Source organism: Xiphophorus maculatus, chromosome 20 (assembly GCF_002775205.1).
Source record: "Xiphophorus maculatus strain JP 163 A chromosome 20, X_maculatus-5.0-male, whole genome shotgun sequence".
Classification (NCBI taxonomy): Eukaryota; Metazoa; Chordata; class Actinopteri; order Cyprinodontiformes; family Poeciliidae; genus Xiphophorus; species Xiphophorus maculatus.
In genome coordinates this window covers 30,819,409-30,835,944 of record NC_036462.1, presented here as the reverse complement: position 1 = coordinate 30,835,944, position 16,536 = coordinate 30,819,409, and the positions used below count along the sequence as shown (strand labels likewise).

Here is a 16,536-nt window from a genome sequence, read left to right as displayed (position 1 = left end):
GTATGGCTACCCATTACCATTATGTATCAACAAGAGCGATCCTTCCAAAAGAAATATATCTTATAAACAAAAAGAAGTAATCCCACTATAGAAATGAAGTTAGCTCCATTGGAATGTTATTTTTATAAAGAAAACGTCCCGCATCGTGGTAGATATAAATCCTTTGCTGAGCAGAAATCTGCCTTGCGAATCCAGTTACTCAAGCTCCTCTCCGTGTGCTTCACCACTCTAATACGAGAGAAAACAAGTTCCTCACTGAAGCCGTACTCGCCCTATTTTACTCCGCAAGTGGAAAGAAGTAACCGACAGCTTCATTCGCCAATGGCTTCAAGGTATTTCGGGTAAAACAAAAAAGCCGCATATTACTGTCGAATCAATGGCAAGAGGCGGGCCATCTGGAAGGGCCGCCCAAACAGCATGCCCCTGCACGGCCGCCTGGGAAGCCCCGTGGCTTGATTGTGTGTCAGTTTCGATGGTGCCTGTGGTGAATGCCGGCGAGGAGGGGGATGGGCGCTTCGGTGAGCGTAAGGACCCGACACAGAACCGGAGCCCCGTATCACATACAGCAGTGTATACCCCATAATAAACAGCAACTGTAAATATACAAGACACTAACATTATTGGAATTGTTCACCGGGGATTTGTAAAAGACACCAATGGATGTAGCGCACCCGAACAAGACAGGGGATTTAACTTTCCGACATTTTTTGGGAGACACTGAGAACTTTGTTTCTTACCCTTGAAGAGGGACCTACTTGTAAGGGCAAAGGATACAGGAGACTCCGAGGCGGATATCCAGGCCTACTGGTCTAATTGGAATTAATGTTGGGATACTCCAAGGACTTCCATAGTACATTATCGTTGCCTTGTTTTTAAGGAATTTGGAATGACTCTTTAGGTAAGCACTTTGAATATTTAATATCTTGATGTACATATAGTAGTTTTTACCAAGATCTGAAACAAATCAACCATGTTTTCTGTGCCATGACTACACGGCTAACTAACTTAGCAAGCAAATAACCTGCGTCCACTGAAGTTTCTTCAAGCAAGTTGCTTGTCTTCACAGTATTTCGAGCATTTCTCCAGTATTTCTATATTGACGTGAAGCGTTTAGCCAGCTGAAATGGGAAGTAAAATAGATGTTATGCCTTCCAGGGGCGCTTTGGGCTGTGACTGGAATGGTCCTCTCTGGGCTGTTTGATCAGTCCCTCGTGTTGTTTTCTAGTTTGCTCCCATCGTCACAAATTATTCTTTTTGCCAGTTTTTCCAAAAGCTCAACGTTTAAATATTTTTGAACAGTCACGATGCGGACGCCACATTCAAATTACACAACTTTTATGTCTTTAAACATTTTTGGTTAAAATATATTTGTTTTTTTTCCCCAAACCTGACATCAAAATTAGCAGTCTTAGTCGAGTGAATTGTCCTTCTTTGAATTGCAGCCAGTAAAACTCAAAATTAGTGCAAACTTATATCATAATATATAATTTTTTCCCAGTGAGTTTCTTTACTGTTTCCACAAAGGGACGAGGCATTACACCATTACAGAGTCCAAACAGCGTTAGTTGACGGTGGCTAACCTGTTTGTATCTTTTTAATATTAATGTAAAGCCTTAGGATGTTGGATGTGTATCGCATTTATTATGTTTGCTAGTTCACAAACAGGCGACGCGGGTTAAACGTTAAGAAGGTTCCCAAAGTAACATTTAATGTCCCTGGGTCTTGACAACAGGGTGTTAAATGTGCTTTAGGTGTTCAATATGTCGGAGTTTTAGGAAAGAATCCTTGACCCGATCTGCTGTTGGATCTTTCTCGACGACTCGTAGCCTAGCTGCTAACTGCATCTAGCACAGCAGCAGGGGCAACAAATGTTGCTAGCCCTTAGCTAACTTGGTGAATGTTCTTCCGCTGCGTGTGCTCTAACATTCAGTCCTTACACAGCACACAGCATGCATTGCTATCCTTATTTTTCTACTTTATCTGTGTAGTGACGGAAGGGATGTAAGGTTTAATGCGGCCTCGTCGTGGTGTTTCGCTACATGATGTGAATCTGTCTCTGGCCACACAGTCGGTTTCAAAGTCAGCTATTTGCCACATGTATAGTTTTTATCTAGTTAATTTTCTTTTTTAGAACGCATGTGTTTAGTGTTGAGAAGGCCAGAGCTTTTGGTTTATTTGCTCTGCTTCACCTCCCCCACCAACCAGCCAACCCCCAGCCTCTGTGGCGGTTGAGAGACCTGGGTGATATTATAGTGGAGAGCTCCGTATTCCATTATTAAGCCTCCATATTTGTTGTTTCAGAGTGAGGAAATATTGTAGGGCTGCTGTTTCTGGGTCCAAAGCCAGCTATGGCTTAACTCGAGCTTTATTAAAGAAGTGTGCAAACAGGTTATTAGTTATACATTCTATCCATCTCAGCTTTATATGGCCGTAAAGGAAAACATCCCGTTTTAAACTCTTCATGACTAACTGTAGCAGGTATGTTAGCAAAACCATTAAAAGTATTGCATATGAAAACAAATATTTTCATACCAAGGTTGGACTGTATTTAGGTGATATCTAAATATTCTTTAGATAATGCTTTGAAATGTTTTAATGAATGTTCCTAAATGTTGAGTGCTTTTGAAAAATGTTAACCAGTTTACTCTTGTTTGAAAGGTGTTTAACAGTGAAATGTGCTTTTTTTTCTTCTACCACTTGGAGCCAGAAAAATGTGATAGTCATAATGAACAAACCCTTAGATTTTCTGTTGTTGGTGCTTGAAGTTGAAATTCTTCTGTTTCCAGTGGAAGTAGAAAATGAGCATGCATCAAAATTCTTATTTGTATGTTTTATTACCATCAGCCTGATACAATTGTTTCATATTTGGAATACAAATCAGTGGGAATCATTAGAAAGGAAGTTCCTGTTTGGGTTTTGTTGTTTTTTTTTTTTTTTGGTTGAGAATCTTTTGTGATGTAATGTCCAACCCAGCCGCGGCCTGTGTGCCAGGGCCTCGCTGGATTACTCCACGTAGGCTTGTATTACTCGTCCTCAGCGGTATACACGTCAAACGTTCCGCTGTTCTCTGACTGGGCCGCTTATCTTTTAGTCTAAAACTGGAAGCATGGCTATCTCGCCTCAGTTTAATTTTTGTTTGCTCTGTCATTAACTCAATAGGTCATATTCAGCTTATCGTTGTGAAAACATTTGTGTCGGCGCTTCAGGATCAAAAGACAATGTCAAGTTGAATCATTAAGTCACCCTTGTTGCTTCGTCGCGTGATTGTTTTCTTTCCATCCGAGATTAAGAATAGCATGTAAAGCTTCCCAGAACGGTGTTGTACGCCCGGGTCCTCGTTGGCTTTTGCTTTATAAGTGGAAAAAAACAACAACCTTCCCCTGGCAGGGTGTTGAGTTGGGACTTTGCCAAGTATCTGGTTTGATCTTGATGTGTGTTGAGGACCTGATTGGCGGTGTCTGGGGCTGAGCTGTCATTGGTTGGAGCTGACATTCTCTGAATATGTTTCACATCTTTTAATAGACTGGGTGGGCTGAAGCTTTCCAACCTGGCCACTTGGAGCCAGTGGTAACATGAGCCTCTCTAACACGCCCCCACCCCCTGTGACCTGTACCTTCTTGTTATCTTGAATAAACATTGTGTTCACTGACAGAGACAAAGGAAATGTACTCTGCTCTGTATTTATTGTGGTTACATTTTGGGGCACAGACAAGCCTGTACGGCTGGAAGTCTACTGAAGTCATTTAGCCACAACAGGAAATCTCAGAAAGTTCGTTCTCTCTGAACAAACCTGAACCTCTCTGCCCACCGTGACTTCCATTTCAGATGCCGATTCAGTCTCTGCATTTTGTCAGCCTGTACTGGTTTTTATCAACATGTTAGACACTTCTCATATGATCAGCAAGCTAATTTGAATGAAGCAAGGCCAAGCAGTGCCTGATGTCTGGATTAGGGCTGATAACATGTGGGTTACATTTAGTTTTTTTGGGGGTTATTTGTAATTCGTAGAAATAGTGTAATTATCCACAATAAATAGAAGTCAGAGCAGTGTCCTAATAAGGTTGGCCAAGAAACGTGCGTGTGTGTGTGGGGGGGGGTGGACGGACCTGTGTACAGGATGTACACCCTTCTATGGGCCTCTGAAAGTTTGGAGATAGATGGAATGTGCAAACATTCAAGGTTAGTAGGAACACATTTCTTGTTGGGAAGGAAGTCCATTGTGCCCAATGTGTTCGCATGAGCAAAGCTACAATTTCAGCATTTTTAAAAAAAAATGTTTTATTAAGACCTGTTCATCATTTCAGCTGTGTTGACAGCAGGAACCGTTTCCAGAAACTCTGGTCCGTTTAGTCGTGCTTCCACCTCGAAGACCGCGGGGCTGACTCTTTGTTTTCCATGTTGTGACTGCCAGGTTGTCGATATAAAGCTGGTTCTCTGAGAGAGAGGATTGCTCCTCCTCCAAAGCTACAGCTGACACAAGTGTTGCTGCTTCTGACTAAAGAAACACAATGTGCACTAAACCCACGGACTGTGGCCTTCTACAACCTGTTACTCAGTGAATCCCATGTTCTACGGTGGGAGTACTTGTGTGTTGTTTGCTTTAAAACGTGGCCATTTGAGAGAGCTAGAATCCCCAGCGGCCCAGAAACCCAGGAAATTGTACGGCCAATGCAGCGGTCTTGGGTTCTGCACAGTCTATCTAAAACCACCAAACTTTCCGGAAGTCTCCAACAGATTTCAGATAAATTGTGCTCCTCTCAAGGTCATGTTTATGTCTGGGATTTTCAGCACAAAGCTTAAAGCAGGCCAGTATTTGAAGCCATGAACTTGCTGTGTTATTGCACATGGTGATGATGATCATATTGGCTGTGATTGACCCACATCTTCCCAGCTACTCTAGATTTGTCTGTTATGACAATGTTCCCGTCACTTTCTATTAGCTTTAGCATCGTGGACACCATTTTCTGTGTCAGATAAGGCTGTCCAACTGAGTGGACATATTATTGGTCCACACAGGGTGAATGGTTTGTGCTTGAAATTGAATGACTTCACAAATGTTGCTTTGCGAATGCTCATTTTGCAATGTAAATTAAAGGGGCAGTATTATACTAAATTAACCTTTTGAGCTTTAGATTATGTAAATTTTTTATTACCTCATCAAAAACATACATGGCGTGTTGTCGTGATGTGTTCATGCATGTTTGAGAAACACTTTAATCCCCCATGGCAACCATTCAGCTGTGCAAACTGCCTGGGTAGACCTTGGAGGGGCAGCTTCTCCTCTGAGCTGCAGTTTCCAAACTTCGGAGCCTTGTCCTCACAGAGCAGCTCCTTAAGACTAGACAGCAGCAATTAGCAAACACATCTTCTGAACTCATTACCGAAGCTACTTCTCAGTCCAGCGGTGGTAAAAACAACAGCCATGTTGTGATGACTTCCTGATGGAGTTTCTTAAAGAGACAGAGGCTCAATTTCAAGTTGCTAAATATCGAAGTCCAATGTCTTTTAAGTCTTTTAACTTAATATATATAGCATTTTTATAACAAGTGAAGATAGTCGATTGTGATATATATATATAGATATATATATATATATATATATATATAGAGCATCGCCGCATGAAGATGTGATGGACATCACTAAGATCCTCTTCCTGGCTCTGATTGGTTGTTCTAGGTAGCACTGCCTTCTCATCTACCTCTGGGAGAAGGCAGAGGAGCTAATTTTTTCACATTATTCGTCTCATACCATACTGGCATAATAACAGATTCAACAAATACATGAGTAAAAAATATTTTTTTGTAGAAGTTGCACACTGTAGCTTTAAGCAGAGTTATGTGGAATAGATGAATCCCAGGAAACCAAACGAGTAGAGACAAGAGAGAGCAGCTAAAATGATAAGATGAAAAGAAACAACAAAGCTCCTAAATAACCGTCCTCTCCTCCCCTCACCTGCCTGTCCTCCTTTTTACCAAAGTGTATAAATTCCCCCAATGTGAAGAAACATATCGGGGGGAATTCCCAATTTCAGGCTGTTTATGTTTCAGGCTGGGGTTTAAGCTATTTCACAACACTTGGCATTTGTGGAATAGAAGGAGGAGTAATAAAATTAACTGGCAACATGCACTGCAATCATTAATATAAATTTTCATGAAGCGACATTACATCCGGTGAATACTTTAAAGTATGAATGAACACTGTTACATACACTTCTTTCTTATTATGAAGGCTGGGATACAAGCCTTAGGAACACTGCAGTGATGAGCAAATACTAGCAGTTTTGGGGGGGTTAAGCATCATTATTCTAAATTTATTATGAGAGCAATTAATCAAAGTTCTTATTATAAAACATTTGTCACAGTTGGTGATAAACATAAATGTCCGCCCATAGCTTCGATCTACACATTGAGATTCATGCCTCATGTCTCCCATTAGCACCATACCTACATTTACAATGATTCTTGGTACAATATTCAAATTGACAGCCTTTAATTAATTTGCTATCAAACAGCAAGACCACGTTTTTGTTTTACAACTGGATATAAATTGTAGCAGTAATGGTAAAGAGTGAGAACTATGATCTACAATCCGGCAACATCTAGGGAAACTCATCCCTGCATTTATCTTTAGTAGTAGTAATTATTGCAATGGTATCTTCACAGGTCTGCCTAAAAAATCAAGGTCAGTTCTAAAGTCCTTCCACTGGCTCCCTGTAGGAATGGAAGGACTTAGAAGAAACTAAATGTTCTTGTTCAAATTACTGAATGTCTTGGCACCGAAATAAATGAAAGACTTGTTGTATCAGCATTCCCGATCACTCAGGTCTTCTAGTCTACTCTGCATCCCCAGAACCAGAACCCAACATGGAGCAGAAGCATTCAGTTTTTACGCTCTGCTAACCTGGAACAAACTTTTCGCAAATTGCAAAACGACCGAAACACTGAGTTCCTCTAAAGTGGATGTACCGTGCTTTTAAATCCTTCCTTTTAACATTTAAATCATTCAGTAGTGGTCTATGTAAAGTGGAACTGAAACGTGTTGGTCTGAATTACTCTTGGTTTGAGATCCACAGGCCCCCACTTTTTTTTTTTTTTTTTTACCTCTGTTCTGATGTGCTGACCTGTCTCTTTAAATGAAACTCAGGCACTTTATGCCCCGCCCCTCCAGGTCCCATTTCACCCCTTTTTGTAGTTTTATAGCAGTTTGCTAACTTTTTATTTCCAAATTTACTTAAAAATGTCTAACTATGGAAGACTTGTCCGTCCAACCTCACATGCTGGAGCCAGAAAACGCTACCACAGGAAGAATGAACTCGCCTTGTAAATGAGGCCTCAACATAGTTAGCGAGTTAACTGATCCTAGCACCAAGAACATCACTGAATGCATTTGGATCATGTTCCATAAGACAAAAACGGCAAAAACAATGTTCATGTAGTAACACTCAGTGCAATTAAAAGCTAGCACACACGGCTAACATCCTGCTGCTTCTAGCTAAAACATCGTCCCAGATGTCACATCGATACAATAAATTCATGTCTAAAATAAAGTCTATTGTCATTGTAGCATTTTTTTTCAGCTTCTGCTTTGCTGTGTCCGTCATTTCCATAGAGAGAAGGAACCGACCCTCAATTAGACAAAGGCTAAGTTTGCACAAGATGAGTGGAAGCTGCTGGTATTTTCAGATGTTGATTGGCAGTCTCACGTTTAGATGAGACTGCCAAAACACCTTTAATCCGTTGTAGTTTCAATGCCAGGCCACTGTACGGCGCTGTGATTTTTAGCATATCTTTGAATGTACAATGTGCTTTTGACCCTTACCTTCCACCTAATTTAGAACTAACCCTACACTGCCTCCCATGAACCAAGTGCCTGTGTAACACATAGATAGTCCTTATCAAGAGTTGTTCAGTTGAACAGGTTAAGCAGTTCACACAGTGCACCCTCTATCCGCCATTGTTTTTGTTGGTAGTTCACTCATGATACCTGGTTTCAAAAAGTCCCGGTGTAAGAGACTGCGAGATCACAGGTGGCTGGATCACAACAAAGTCGTTATGGTTTTTACACAGCGCCGTGCAAACGGGGCAAAAATCTATCGGTAAATCCCTCTTGATCCTGGCGGAGTTTGATGAAGCAGTCGTCCTTGAAGTGCTTCACACAAAAAAAGGAGATTTCCTCCACTGATGTGGGAACATTGCTTAGATAAATAAAGTTTTATAGTGTGGATTAATACACCAACCAAGCGAACATTTTCAAACAGCTTCTGCATCTTTGAACTTGGACTCCAAAATTGCTGCGAGAAATAAAAATGGCAGATTTGTGAAATTGCTTAGCTGGAAGTCCATGACTTTGTGCATGAATACTGGCGTTATTGTTAAAATAAAATAAAAATAAAAAATAAGGCAATAATTAATAGAGAAAATGACCCAAACTGAAAATAAAGATGGTTATTCTGTGCCGGTAGACACTAACTTCAACTTTCCTGCCTCCTAGAGACGCTACACTAAATGCATTTAAGTATTAACTGGGTTTTGCAAGATAAATCCCCTTCAAATCAAGATTTAAAACCCATTCGTTTAGATCTGCCTTTGATTAATAACTGGAACACCCTAAAATGTGGTCTGGTTTTTAACTTGTCATCATTTTCCCTCACTTTACCACTGCAAGTTAGTGTTTGCTTTTTTTTTTTTACCCGTTTGTTGTATTATTTTCCTTTCAATCATGTAAATAGCTTAGAATTGTTTTGTCGCTCAAAATGTGCTCAACTAATAAATTAATCTTGCTTTCAAATTAGGGCTGTATAATTATATCGATTCTACAATATTTATCAATATCCCCCCACCCCACCCTTGGTAGGTATCGATTTTTCATCCGCGATTATCGATACGCTAAACCATAGGTGTCCATATGCTTATACAGTCTTTTTAACTTGTCTGGTTTGTGACGGAGTAGCAGCAAGACTCCGCCTCCCCCAGTCCCACTTTCATCTTGTACTTAAAGTGCACATTGTAAACTACACACCAGTTTTTAAATTGTGTTAATAGGCCAAGTAAAACCAGAGTTATGCTAAAATAAGTGAACCATATTTTTCCAAAAGTCAGAGAAATGTCAGAAATAGGCCTGTCACGATAACAAATTTTGCAGAGCGATTAATTGTCTCAAAAATTATTGCGATAAACAATAATATTGTTTGAAGACCTTTTTACACTGATTTAATGGAAATTACATAGTAATGCATGCAATTTTCTGTCAAAGATAGACTTTATTTTTAAAAGAACACTTAACACTGGAACTGATAAACAAAATAAAACAACCAAAAACAAAAATAAAAGGGATTCTCAGTCTCCATTAACAAAAAATTTATCGTATTTTCCGCACTATAAGGCACACCTAAAAACCTTCAATTTTCTCAAAAGCCAACAGTGCGCCTTATAATCCAGTGCGCCTTATAATCCGGTGCGCCTTATATATGGACCAATATGGAGCCACAACAGGTCTCGCAACTATGGTAAGCAGCCGCCGACTTCATTTTCCCCCGTAAAAGAAGAAGCGCGCGGTGTAATCATTAGATTTAAATAGCGAAAATGGGCACATCCGACTACCTGATGCAATAGTTCACACTACATGATTTTTTGCCCCAATTCTAAGATTGTCGCTTGCGATTTCATAACCGATCATCCTGTAGTGTGTGGTTTGTTAACGGTAGATCGTTGTGGCCACTCCGATCTAAATCAGGAGTTTTCCCTGACTGGGAGCTTTAACGCAGCCTGTTGAATGTGACAGGTAGCCAATCAGAAAGCGGGGATTCTCCTCCTTCTTTCTGAGGGAAGATTACGGAGGGGAATCCCAAACAGCTGACACGGCGCAACCAGAAGTTCAGCGGACATTGGAGATGATTTGTGGAAACAACATTAATATTTATTCAACATTTCGTGCAAATATAGAATATAGAAATGACAAGAGGAGGAGTTGGAGCGAAATTGGTACCACAGTTGATAAACCCGGTAACTTTTCAGCTGTTCTTCGTTAACGTGACATAAATAGGTTCTAATGATTTTCATTCAGTCAGAACTGACACTAGCCATATGCATTGCAGGTAGATTGTAGTAAAGCATTGATTAATGCCTGGTTTTAAAATTAGTTCACTGGACTTGTAGCCGTTATTTTGTGCCCATTGTTGGACATCACACCGCAGGATCGAACCCTATCGAACCGTTAAACCTAGGATTTCTGTCGGCTAGTTTGTGGTCTCTCAGGTTTTGAAAATGGGCCGACAACTCTTAAGATCGTGTAGTGTGCGCTGGGCATTACACTAAGACAATGAGGAAGGGAGGGTCAGTGGAGAGCACCGGAGTTGAGCCTTTTTTCGTTCAGTGTCATCAACAGAAAAAGAAAAAGGCCAGAAGAGACGATAAAGCTGATAATTAACATGAGGTCGATAATTTAAATTTATTGTGCGATTAATTGATTTATTGTTTATCGCGACAGGCCTAGTCAAAAACCTGCTTTTTCGGTTATGTAAAAGGGAAACGCAACATTAGATTCCTTTGTTTTTGGAAATTTCAAATCTTCAATTAATAACGATGGGCTGTGTTTTGTTGCTAAGAAACGAAGTAGAAGTAAAGTTGCTCAAGTAACCGTGAAAGAGAAGCGGAGGAGCGGCACGAACGGAGCAGCGGCAAAAGCAGTGAGATCACGAAATTAATGCAAAGTTTGGATATCAGAGCAACCAGTGGCATCCACTTCGTCATTTGTTTTTAGCCTAGTGGTTTCCGTTCTGTATATAAAGGATTGCTTAAAGAATGAACACGCAGCAGACAGTGCCGCTCTGTTTTGAGCTGGATAACGAAGAGCGGAAACCCGCAGGCAGACTCTGGGCGCAGTGAGGATTGCCATGATAACGATGGCGGATCGATCTTATTAGCAACTGACAAAGAGTATCAGAGACTGAGAATACGATGAGATCCTGACAGTCTGAGAGGCAGCTACTCGGAGATCCAAGCAGGGGAATGGCGGCGCTGTGCAGCTGCAAGGAGTCGATCACTAGGGGGTGAGGCAGAGCCACTCCCCCAGCAGCTAGTAGTAAACAGCTTACAGCCATGGCTAACTCTGGGAGCCAAGGTAGAAAAGCCTTTTCCCTAGAGTCCAAAAGACTTTTTTTTACTCCAAAACACAGCCACTCCCAAAGAAAAATATAAGTGCAATCATTTGCATATTGAGAGTCTACAGAGGCTGATAATTTCCCCACTCAGCTCCTGGATCACTGTTCAAACTTTGAGTTTTATGTCAAATCCACAGAAATTAAATGGCGGAAACTAAATTTCTCACTGCATTTTTATTCATTTTGTCCAGCTGTTAGACTCTGTCCAATCAGAGTCGGGTATTGTGTAGTTGGTGCTTTTTTAAATCTGTTTTCAGTTAATTAAATCCAAGTCTATGGAACACAAAATGTCACTAAAATCACTTAAAAATCCTTCAGAAAATCGTAAAAGTGTATCAACTCGTATCATTTGCCAAATATCGTGATACATATCGTATCGTGAGATTATTGTATTGCTACACCCCTACTTCAAATAACAAATTTAAATACCTGACGCTGATGTCTGTGCTTGTGGAAACGCCACAGTCTGAACACTGGTGTGTTGTGTTCAAGCTGCACGCTGACAATGACAATGTTGCATGCGACAACATCTACTAACCACAAATGTTTGATTTGGAAGGTGGAAAAAAAAGTACAATATGTATTTGAGATACTCTGAGAACTCTTTGAGAGAGTATCTGACATACTCTGAGAACTTCGAGTTCTCAGAGTATGTCCATCTTCCTCATATGAAAATGCTAAAGTGGAAAAGTCATTAAAACCTTTGCCTCTAGCTGAAGTCCAGATCTCATTCTGTACCAGCATTACAACAGATAGAAGTGAACAGTTTTTTCCCTTTAATCTGGTTATATTTTCTTTACTTGAACCCTGAACCGTCCAAAAATCACTACCAGTGGTCTGACACAGAGCAATCATCCTCCTAATTTGAGTGAGTAAATGGGTGTGGCACCTGTGGGGGTTGTGACTGTTTGACCATCTCACTAGGAAAAGTGTAGGTGTTAAAACGCTTTCACTTTTCCTGCAGTTTTCCAGCCTGGTCCCTTTGTATTACGCTGCTGATAATTATGCTGTCATATCTGTGTCGCTGAATGCATAGTGAGACTGATGTAAGGGCATATATCTATGTGAACCAACTGTGTTTGTGTGTTTGAATATCACACACACCTGCTCAATAAGTGCTCTTGCTCTTGTTGGACCTCTTCTTAAAAAGCCCCAGTTTGACTCTTCAATTTGATCTAATTTTAGATATTTCTCATTTACCTTCTCTTTCCAAAATTTGAGAAAGACAAGGTAAAATTTGTACAACTGCGAGCTTAGAATCAAATGACGTTTTTGAAAAATTTCTGTCGGGTTTCAGATTGAGACAGTACAGAGACCACCTTGTTTAAAAATACATAACGACATTATGTCTGTTGACAGTAAGCGCTCTGTCATTCTGGTTCTTTTGGACCTTACAGCAGCCTTGGACCATTCTGTCCTCCCGTCTTGTTTGAAACACTTTGTTTGTATTCGTGGCACCTCACTGAAGTGGCTTACGTACCATCAGTTGTTACTTACTATAAATTCTTTGTGGAGTGCCACAAGGCTCCATTCTTGGTCCCCTTCTCTTCTCCTTTTATATGCTGCCATTAGTTGAATTTATGTTTGTGCACAAAGTGTCCTTCCACTGTTATTCAGATGACTTACAAATTTATTTGTCTCTTAAGCCAGGTATAACTAATGTGATCTTATCTTTTGTAGATTAGGTAATAGCTGTTAACCAGTGGCTGAGTAAAAACTTTTTTATATTACTGAAATGCTGACTGTGTTTCATTTGGTGACAGTTCCCGCCAATTAAGTAAATATGTCAGAAGCCTTATCAGGAGTTTAGATTTAATAAACAAATTGACTCTGCAGTCAAATCCAGCTTTTGTCATCTGCATCTGCTGACCAAAGTTAAATCTTTTTTAAATCGGATTGATTTAGAGAAGACCATTCATTGTGTTTGTTAGTTCTAGACTTGTTTTAATGGACTTTATATTGGTGCCTGTTGGCCTCCACCTGTTACTCTGGAGTTTCTGACAAAGCAAATTTGACTGAATTGTGTTTAATGTACTTGAGAAATTAAAGAATGATCCTCACAGTGCTGCCTGCTTTGTCCAGATGACAGTGGGTTTGTTTATCGAGGAGTATGATGGCATCTTCAAGTCCAACTCCACTGAAATGAGGAGACTGCAGGACTTTATGTGTAATGTCAGGGCAACAGGTCTATAGTCGTTGGTGATAGTGAGTTTTCTTTGGTACCAGAACCAGGCAGGATGTCTTCCGCAACAATGGAATTTTCCATCGGGTCAAGATAAAGTTGTAGAGATGTTTTAGAATCCCACAGAGATGAAATTGCTCTTTAGGACTGACACCATCTGGACCTGCAGCCTTGTTCCGGTTCAGTCTCTCCAGGTGCCTCTTCACTTAACTTCTAGAGACAGAAAGGTGGGAGGGAGAGGCACAGAGAGCAGCAGCAGCACCTCCTGATTTGGTAGAGGACACACTTATAGAAGCATAAGAATCCATGATTGAGGTAGAAGATAAAACATCTGAGGTCTAACAACTTCAAAACGTTCTCCATAGCAAAATAGCAACGTATGAAAAATCAGTCAAACTACACAGCATCCGAAACAAGAAGGAACAGTTGTCTAAAAATAAAGCAATTTTCCCCCAGAAAGGCAAAAATTAAAGAATGAAAAAGAAAAAGATCTAAATAAAAGTACAGAGCTACTCCAGTTCAAGTCAATGTTGTCATTATGTTCAAGCTGGCATGTTTAATATGATACCTGTTTAAAATTTGGGTGAACCTAACTTTAGTGCTGCTGCACCAGAGGTTAGAGTCAGTCTGGAGGGGTCATGAAGGAACATTTGACCTTTCAGCGGTTGAAAATGGCTGCCAGGCTTCTGTGCTATTTAATTCTCAGTGAGTAACACCTTTCAGTATTGCACTGGCTTATGCAACATGTGTTTTAATGCGTCTCCTGTTGAAATGTAGCTGTTGCCAATGTGTTGAGACTGTCAGGAGAGGAACATTAGTCCCTCAAGCCTCAATTAGGACCTAAAAGACATGAAATACCTGCCGTTATATTAACATCGGTTCTTTCTGATATTTCTTTAATAATACCGTCTTAAGCATTGCTGGCAGTATGGACGCAGCCTTAATGTCGATGAATGTGTTGCTTGGCAAAGTTTTTACTGACTGTATAAAGACAGGCGTGTGTTTAGACCTTGCAGCCATTCTCTACTTCCAGAAAGCAGAAAATCATTCCAGACAGGAGCTACAATGAGGCATGCTGTAGACATTGGTGCTTGAAAAGAGGACAAGGTTGGTTAGCAGCTAGCTGGACTGCTGCTGGTTGAGTTGGGCAGCTGGAGTGGGGATCAGGATAGAAAGTGAAAGTTGTGGCAGTTTTGACTTTAGATTTTGGACGCTGATGTGTTCTGGCTGTAAGATGAATATTTAATCGTTGATTAAATAATTGATTATTTCCTTCTTCCATATTCACAGTTTGCGATATTCTTTGGTTACCTGGTAACTTCATTATTACCTGAAAGTTTCTAATCAGTTGGTAAATTATTTACTATTTCAACATATACCATTAATAAAAGAAATTACATATTTACTGGATGAGTCTCAAACTGTTACATGAAACGTGTCAAATGCCTCATTACTTTCGTTAAGTCCTTCAAATTTAAAATGAGAAATGCACCAATCAGATGCCAGTTTGAGCCCATTAAAGGGGTTTAGTATGTAAAAGGGACTTTTCTGAGCTTTCAAATTATGTTACGATGTTATCCCCTCACCAGAACACACCTGGAGTGTTGCTTGGATTCCTTCATCAGTGTTTGAGAAATCCTTGAATCTCCCGTGGCAACCATTCAGGGACGTCTAGTTTTTTTTGTTTTTTTTTCCAAATGCATCACCATTTCTACTTTCTAACCACCTTTCCTTTGTTGTTTCCCTTTAACATTGTCTTGGTCTTGTTATTGGTCAGAAGAGAAGAAGAGACGGTCGATTCTAAAAACGTTCTGTTGCTATGAAACAGGAGTGAGAGAAGCTGCTGTACAACAGGAGCGTCTTAGTAAACACATTTAGTCAGTGGTTAGGTTAGTATGAAGGACAGAGGCTGATTTCCAGTGGCTTTGTGAATGTACTTGAACACTTTGGCTAGCGATTTGATTTAAATATCTCCTAGATCTGAAGCAGGTTTTGATAAATTATTGTGGTTTAGTTTTTAGTTATTGGCAGATGTACATGATGCCACTCTGTGAAACAATCAAAAATCTTCCTATACCAAAACTTCAAACTATTGATCATACTCTCGTCTCCTTTTATGTCATTTTAATTTTTTCTGGGATTCACACTCTAAAGTCGCTAGAGGCGATCAATGACCCAACAATAAACCTGCCCCTAATGCGACCTGCTTTGAAATGTTATTTCAAATCACATAGCTTGTATTCAACCTTAGATTCAGAACATCAAGTCTTTGTTGTTCCTTTTTTTTAAATTTATGCTATTTATTTATGTGTTAGTCCATTAATGGTTATAATATGATTATGTGTGTTTAGTTTGTTTCCCCTGTCAGTGCGGTTTATTTAGCTCTGGACACAGCAGAGTTCGTTTGAGCAATCTTGATCCAACATGGCTGCTAAGCTAGAGCCACATGCTTTCCCGTAGCCACGTGTTGCATTGTGGGATGTAAGCTTGTAAACAGTGGTGATGTGTCTTTCTTCATAAAGCGCTATCCATCTTTCCAGGTATCTTGCTCTAAAGTAGAAGTGTTTTCAGTAGGAATGTCCCAATAAAATGTTTTCACTTCCGATTCAATACCAATATTGAAGCTTTGACTATTGACCGATATACTAACCCAATATGATATTGGCACAAATCACACATTCACTTATTACTTACTCTGTTATGTGGAATATTAGAAAAGGCTTGATCAAGTGATATTCAAATAAAGAACAATAGTCAACGACAGCTGCCACGACTGGCAAAGAATGGCGGCAGGAGAACGTCGGACAGAAGAAAAGAAATAACGCAGTTCTTACAAAAGCAAGTTTTAACAATGGAATGTCTTCTGGCAAAGTTCCTGGACATGAAGGAGACATTAATAATATAAATGTAATTAACAGTCCTGCAGTAAATATTAACTTTGTGAAGGTTATGTGGTTAAATTCATTTTGTTCAAATGTCTTGATTCAGCTTTTATTTTGTACGACCAAAAATGAGACCTTGTTACCTTTGTAATACTTTGTATGCAACATGCATAACTGAAATCGTTCCCATTACCTGGAAAATATATTTTAAAAATTACTCAGCCCTCTCCTATGACGGATATAAGACTAGAATTTGATCTAAAGTACTATGTAATTTACGTAAAATTACGTGGAACTAAAACACCAAAGACTGA

The 16,536-nt window shown here is 39.9% G+C and overlaps 1 protein-coding gene across 4 annotated transcripts in view; it reads left to right on the top strand.

Moving 5' to 3' along the window:
* The first annotated feature begins 478 nt into the window (after nt 1–478).
* The window catches only part of setd5 (SET domain containing 5), a 39,551-nt gene continuing 23,493 nt past the window's right edge, over nt 479–16,536 (top strand). For 2 of the 4 annotated variants that reach the window (XM_023324666.1, XM_014470489.2), the window contains exon 1: nt 481–898. The gene's annotated coding sequence lies outside the window, so the exon portion shown is untranslated. Of the gene's footprint in view, nt 899–16,536 lie in introns of all 4 variants that reach the window. The other 2 variants (XM_023324668.1, XM_023324667.1) reach the window with 2 other exon arrangements.